General features: G+C 38.6%; 1 protein-coding gene across 1 annotated transcript in view; it reads right to left on the bottom strand.

Moving 5' to 3' along the window:
- SEC31A (SEC31 homolog A, COPII coat complex component) overlaps nt 1–6,778 on the bottom strand; it is a 64,926-nt gene extending 58,148 nt beyond the window's left edge. The window contains exon 1 of the mRNA XM_023737579.1: nt 6,301–6,778. The gene's annotated coding sequence lies outside the window, so the exon portion shown is untranslated. The remainder of the gene's footprint in view (nt 1–6,300) is intronic.
- Between the last annotated feature and the right edge of the window lie 982 nt (nt 6,779–7,760).

The following is a 7,760-nucleotide window of genomic DNA, read 5'->3' as shown; positions in this document are numbered from 1 at the left end:
AATTTATTTTTTTTGTTGTTGTTGAAAATGTACACAGCAAAACATACACCAATTCGACAGCTTCTACATGTACAATTCAGTGACATTAATTACATTCTTCAAGTTGTGCAATCATTCTCACCCTCCTTTTCCAAATTATTCCTCCATGATTAACGTGAACTCACTGCCCCCTAAGTTTGTCCTCTAACCTTTGAAGTTGCTGTTGTCAATTTGATCCCATATACATAGTTCTTTAAAAGAGCAAAATGCTCAAGGCAGACGTTCTTTACTAAGTTAAATTACTGTTTGATTTAAAGAAGACCTCAGGGGATATTTTTGGTTTAAGGTTTAATGATTATCTCGGGTTAACAGTTTTGGGGGTTCATCCAGCCTCTACGGCTCCAGAAAGTCTGCATTCCACAAGAACTGTCAAATGCTTTTCATTCGGCAACTGGAGATGGCTATATGATTTTTCTCCTTAGGTCTATCAGCAAGACAAATTATACAAAAAGATTTCTTAATATTGAGCCATTTTTTCATTCCTGGAATAAACTCTTTCTTGATCATGATGTTATTATTCAACCAATGTGTTTAAGATTTTTACTTCTAAAGTCTAAAGTAAACTTAGGTCTATAGTTTTCTTCTTTTGTGCACTTTTTGTCAGGTTTTGGTATCAATGTTACCATTTGTTTCATGGAGTTTTCCTATGCTCTGAAATAGTTTCAACAGTAGCACTGGAATTATTAGTTCTTTAAGGATTTTGTAGAATTCTCCTGTGAAACATCTGGGCCTGGTGCTTTTTGGGGAAGTGACTCCTTTTCTATGTTTCTTCTATGGAAATTGATCTGTTTGAATTTTTTCTATCTTCTGGGGTCATTTTTTGTAAATTATAGTTTCCTGTGATAATCCTTTATTTTTATACAGATTTTCTAATTTATTTGTGTAGACTTGAATAGTGTATACTTATGATTCTTTTAATTTTTGTCACTTATTTATTTTTATTTGCCCCTTATTTGTATTATGCATATTATGCATTATGTATATATGTACACACACATATACATACCTAAGTCTCTGCCTAACCCCCCTTTTTAAAAAATATATTAGCTTAGCTAGTGGTTTATCTGTTTCACTGATTTTTTTCAAAGAATCAACTTTTGGATTTATTAGTTCTGATCTTTTGTTTTCTAATTCATTAATTTCTGCTTTTATTTTTATTAATTTCTACCTTCTATCTTCTTTTGATTTAGTTTGTTCTTCTAACTTTTGAGTTAAATACTTAACTCGCTCATTTTTATTCTCTCTTCTTTATTGATATAAGTATTTAAGGCTTTAAATTTTCCCCAGGCACTGCTTTTGCTATAGCCCATAGATTCCTAGCATTTTCATTTTTGTGGTCATCCATACATTCTACAATTTTCATTTGCATTTCTCCATTGATCAAAGAGTTGTTTATGAATTTTTTTAAATATCCAATTGGAGTGGCCTTTATATTTACTGCATTGTGATTTTTCTGTACTATTTCTACTTTTTGAAATATACTGTTTTACATAAATAATGCACGTTATATGTTTTCTGCCAACTGCGTAACCCCCTTGCACATTATTATCTAGTGCTGCTGTAACAGAAATACAAGTGGATGGCTTTAAGAAAGAGAAATTTATTCTCTCACAGTCTAGGAGGCTAGAAGTCTGAATTCAGGGTGCCAGCTCCAGGCAAAGGCTTTCTTTCTCTGTTGGCTCTGGGGGGAGGTCCTTGCCATCAATCTTCCCTGGTCAAGGAGCTTCTTAGTGCAGTGACCCCAGGTCCAAAGGACACACTATGCTCCAGGTGCTTCTTTCTTGGTGGTATGAGGTCCCCCTGTCTCTCTACTCCCTGTTCTCTTTTATATCTCAAAAGAGATTGGCTTAAAACACAATCTAATCTTGTAGACTGAGTCCTGCCTCATTAACATAAGTGCCGCTAATCCCACCTCATTAACATCATAGAGACAGGATTTACAACACATAGGAAAATCACATCAGATGACAGAATGGTAGACAATCACACAATACCAGGAATCATGGCCTAGCCAAGCGGACACATATTTTTGGGGGACACAATTCAATCCATGACAGTGCGCTATGTGCGTTATATGTGTGGGCACGTTATTTACATGGACACGTTATTTGCAAAAAAATATAGTATTGCTATTTTCTTTGGGGCTGAATATGCAGTGAGTTTTTGTGAATGTTCCATGCGGCCTGAAAAGGGATGCTCTGTATTTTAAGGATCTAGAGTTCAACATATATTAATCAAATCTACTTTATTGATTTTATTGTTTACATCATCTATATTCTTTTTTGTCCACTTGATGTGTCTTGGACCATGAACAGTGAATTAAAGTCTTCGACTACTAATGCATTTGTGTCTGCTTCTCCTGGTATCTCCTAAAATTTCTGCTTTCTTTTTTATGAAAGTTACTTTGTTATTTACTACATATCTATTTAGTACACAGATATTCATAATGTTAAATGTTCACTGTCAAATACATACTTTAGTTTTATGAAGTATCCTTGTCTCAAGTAATGCCTTTTGGCCTGAATTCCACCTTGTCTCATTTTCAGATCAATACCCTGGCTTTCTTTTTATTGGCATTTACATGTATACTTTTGCCTTTTTAACTTTTAGAGACTTTGTTTTCATTGTCTATATGGAATATGGCATATAATCAGATTTTGCTTGGTGATTCAATTTGAAAATCTTTTTAAAACGTTAGCTAAGGCCATTTATAACTTACTGATAATGACAGATATGCTTGGTCATAGTTCTAGCGTATTTTGCTATGTTTGGTTTTAGTTTTCTAAAAAGTTTCCATTGTCTTTTTGTGTGTGTGTGTGTGTGTGTGTGTGTGTTGGTATTTATAATTTTTCTGATATTTAGGATAATTTGTATTTTTTGTTCTAGTGGTTCTTTACAGTTCTATCTTTGTAAACCGTAATTTTACGTAATGCCCTTACCCCTTTATTTCTTTGCATAGTAACTACTGCTTCCCTACCATGAACCCTAATGAAATTAGTTTGCATAATCTTCTTACTGCCCCTCTTTTACTACACAATTATAGTCAACAGTATTATGTTTCTTAGTGTTTACCTTTGTACTCTTAAATATGCTTCTACTTCTACTAACTGATTTGTCAGCTTTAAATGATGTCCTCTGACTCCCAGCCACTAGGCAATCCACAGACTTATTCTACCCCCAACTTTCTTCGCACTCCTATTTCCCTTAATTTATTAGTTGCATTACCAATTCCTACATTAAGATATTTAACATTAATATGTTAGTCTTTCTTCCTTAGTCTCACTTTTGTTTTAGTCTCAGGCCTGTAGTTAAGTATACTCAATGCTCTCCAATAGTACTTTCTCCAGTTTCTCTAATCATCTCTACAGAATAAAGTTCATCTTCTAAACATTTCCTTAAGAAACTTAAGAGGGCCTTATATAAACAATAAGCAGCCCTGGTGGCACAGTGGTTAAAGCGGTCGGCTGCTAATCAAAAGGTCGGCAGTTCGAATCTACCAGATGCTTCGCGGGAGAAAGATGAGGCAGTCTCCTTCTGTAAAGATTTACAGCCTTGGAAACCCTACAGGGTCTCTATGAGTCAGAATCGACTCAATGCCAGTGGGTTTGGGTTTGGTAGATTAACAATATGCCTGTGTTCTTATATGTTCAAAACTGTATATAGCCTCTATACTTGAAGAACATTTTATAGAAGATAAAATTAAGGTAATGAAAGATCAAATTGCTTGTACGAGCTAGTCAAGTGCAAAGCCAAGATTTGAACTCAGAAGTTTATCTCCAGAATCCAAGCTCCTACTTGTTCCTTCCAACAAGTTTACGTATTAAATTTTCAATCATAGGAGAAATAGTAACATTTAGAATAAATAATTAATGGCAAGGTAATTACCATGCATGGTGAAATGAAAAGAGGAAATATATTTTAGAAATTGTGCTAGGTTAGGGAAAAATGGGATTAGGAGGTTATATCCTATGGTTAAAAGAATACTGAATCCTAGATATGAGAATTGACTCTGCTATTTATAAGCTATGATACCTCTGATACATTATTAAACGTCTCTGAGACTCAGTATCTACATTTTATAAAACGGCGATAAGAGTGACTACCTCATAGGATGTTGTATGGTTTAAATGAGATAATGAATTTTGAGGGCCACAGAATGCCTAGCATACAGGTTTATACTTATTTTAATATGTTAGTTATTTTTAAAAAAATTATTACCATGAGATTAATCAAGAAAACTTCATGTGTAGTTTCCTAAGATTATTCTGGGAAAAAAAAATTCCAGTATTCTAAGAAACAAAAAAGGAGTCTATTTTCTTTACATGAAATGTCCTCTTCTTTCTTCAGCCAAACTTTCTGACCTAGTCTTTAATAATTCACGTTCCAGTTCCTTCATGAAAATTGCTCTGATGATCCAATCCACACTGATCTAAATAACCTCTTAACTGTTTATATTTGCTTGTGCCAGACTTTAAAGATTTTATAATAATAAAGCATCTTACCCCATCTTAACTAAAAAATTTAGAACTTTCTGTTAGCACATATTGTTTATATATTTTTTAGTTGCCTCTTTTATCAACTGTTTTCTGTGCCGTCTTATCCCATTAATTAGGCAAAAATGTTTTTTTTCAATCAGGTGTCACAACTTTTACCCTTTCATGACTCAACTGTTTAGCATTGGGTGAGGTATGAATAAAGCTTTATTTGATTGATTTTGCATGCTTATATTTAAAGGAATAGAAACAGACTAATGAACTAGAAAGACCAGTTTTAGGTAAAACATTTCATTTTAAAATTCTTAACTTTTTGAAGGATCTCTTCCTATTTAAAAAATAGGAGAAAGTACTATTGGGGGGAAAAGGTTTTATAAAATGCCTTCAGAATGATTTATAAAAGAAAAAAAAGAGAGATACATAAAAAAACTGGAGTGAATTAGAGTCTCTCTCAGAGCAAAGGTACACAGGACTAGCTAACTCAAACATGCTTAGTTAATGTGTAACATTTACTGAAAAAAGAGAGAAACTGACAAAAACATAAAATGGTTAAAAAGAAATTAAAAGGATTTATAAAAATCTATTACTTGGTCTTAGTACTCAAAGTTCCACCAGAAGCAGTTTCACTTATTAACCTGTACTGAACACAAAAGATTAATAACTGCTCTTTACAGTTTACAATTTCTTCGTTTCAGAAAAGAATGTGCTTATACAAAATTAAGCAGTATAATTCCAAACCCATCCATAAAAAACTGGAGATGCGTAATATAAACAAACTACAGAGACTTTTCAAGTCATCCAAAAGTTCTTAGAGTCTACAAACCTTTTCCAGAGCTGGAACTAAGAGGTGATGGCAAATAAGGAGCATAGGGGGAAAAAAAAAAACCCCACACTGAAAAAAGGAGTCTGCTTTAGCCAACTCTAGAACACTGGGTATACACAGAAAACGCAGGATATTATGATACAAGGACCAGCCTCTAACTGCCGATTAAATACTGTTACAGCTGCTGACAAAGACAACTGAATTTGTTTTCTGTAGTTAGAAAAAGTAATTTTAGAGGAAGGATTTGTCACAGACCATCGCATCAGTGCACCTTCAGAAAGTCCTATGGAAAATGAGTTCCTTGAGCTCACAAGAACAGGCAATATTTTGATTTACTTTACAACCGCTGCGTAATTTAACCTCTTTATATAATAACTCATTAGCAAAACTCTGCAACACTTTATGGTACTTCCTTCGAAATACAGGTTGCTACTGGCGACTACTGTCCTTAAAATAATCCAATCCTGGTTAAATGACAGTAGCCCTCAGTTCAAATCTCGAGCCTTTAAAACAAGCAACAGCTAAAATACAAACAAAACATCATAAACTAAAGTCAACCAAAGTAACCCTGAGGTTTGTTTCCTTCCGCCGCCCTTGGGGACCGCACCTCTTTGTGCACAGGAGTCCGAAGGTCTCCTAACCTCAGACCTCAGTAACCAGCCCGGCTGGGACTCCCCAGCAGGACACCCCGTCGTAAGCCTCGGGGGAGCTCCTGACGTTTCCACCGCGGCGAAGGCGGAGAGGCGCGATCCCCGAAGCAGTGTCGACACCAGACGTTGTCGGGCCGCGCCGCAGACGAAGATCAGAGGCGCACCGCCACAGAGACCGGGCCTCGGGCCGGCTGGGGCCAGTAGGGGCCGAGGCCGGGGTCCGAGCTTTGGGTCCGGGCTCCACCTTGAGGCCCCGGGACCACAGATGAGAGGAGGCGAGAAGAGGCGGACTCACCTGGCGAGGGCCCTTGGCAACCGGTTCCTGGGTTAGCGCAGCGCCCGTCAACTCGCCCAGCATCCGCCGCTGCCACTCCTCCCCGGCCGGGGCCACCTCCTCGTTCGGCTCCAACGTGGCAGCCGCAGCCCCGCCCGGCCGGCCAGCCGACGTTTCCGGGAGCGACGCGCCGCCCCGCCCGCTCTTACGTGCGGCCAGCCGGTGCACTTCCGGGAGCGGCGCTGCAAGCCCGTCTAGAGCAGTGACCGTGCAGTTGGCGCTGCTGCTCCAGGATTGATTCCAACGCCTCACGCGCGCTTGAGGTTAGGGCCGGTCATTGAGGGGCTGCGCGCGGGGCCCTGATGCGGTGGCCAGAACTACGCGAAATGAAAGGTTTTGTTGGGTGTTCCGTCAGAAGAGCCGCGGTCCACAGGAATGCCACGTAGCACAAGTCCTGTGAGGCGTCAGCAACACTAATACTGCCTGCGTCAGACAAAACCACGGGAAAATCGCGCTGCAAGGGCCTTGTTGCTGTAATTTGTACCTGATTCTTAAAATTGCTTACTTGGTTCTACTATACTGCGTTTTGACAGGGCTTGTTTAAAACTAAACGACCTGGTCATACCCAAACGCTGTGGTGCAAATATCGGTTTACTTCTCTCCCAAACTGTCCAAATATATAAAACCCATAGAAGTTGCCAACAAGACCCATGGCGACACCACGTGCTGCAGAACAGAAGTTACTTCCATATGGTTTTTATGGCTTTGACCTTTCAGAAATAGATCACTGGGCCTTCCAAGGCGCCTGCACTGTGGTTTAAACTGCCAACCTCAGTAGCCTGGTGCGCTTAACTGTTTACACCACCCAAGGACTCCATCCAAATACATAAAACAGAACTGAAAAGGCAGCCGTTTTGTTACTCCAGAGGCACAGATGGGGTGAGGGACATTCCAGTTAGTATTCTTTGGTATTGATATATATTACCCCTCACCCTCTGCCACTAATATCCTACTAGTTTCACCAGTCTGACATCCAGAATGCTCTTTGGAAGCAAGGATGGCAAGACTTGGTCATATACTTTGGATGTTATATCCAAAGGGCATCGTGCTTGGTAAAGCAAAGACCCTCAGTGAGATGGACTGATGCAGTGGCTACAAAGGGCTTGAGCATAATTATGAGGATGGCACAGGACAGGGCAGTGTTTTGTTCTGTTGTACATAGGGTCGCTATGAATTAGAACCCACCAGATGGCACTTAGCAACCTAGATTTCTTCTGATCTAGTTTAGGAATTATTTTACAGCAAAGCAAGTAAAGCCAAAGGAAAATGACTTGCTACAGTAGAACTAGACTCAACCCAGGTCTTCTAACTCCTAGGCCAGTTCTCTTCCCATTGCTCCTTTCAAATTCAACTGCCTTTTTTAGCACTTTCACTGAAGTAAATGTTTTTCTTGTAAGCAAAACACAAGCACTGAGCAGAGT

The sequence above is a fragment of the Trichechus manatus genome, unplaced genomic scaffold (genome assembly GCF_000243295.1).
Source record: "Trichechus manatus latirostris isolate Lorelei unplaced genomic scaffold, TriManLat1.0 scaffold00105, whole genome shotgun sequence".
NCBI classification, from domain to species: Eukaryota; Metazoa; Chordata; class Mammalia; order Sirenia; family Trichechidae; genus Trichechus; species Trichechus manatus.
The sequence above is the reverse complement of the archived record's forward strand: the minus strand, read 5'-3'. Positions and strand labels throughout refer to the sequence as shown.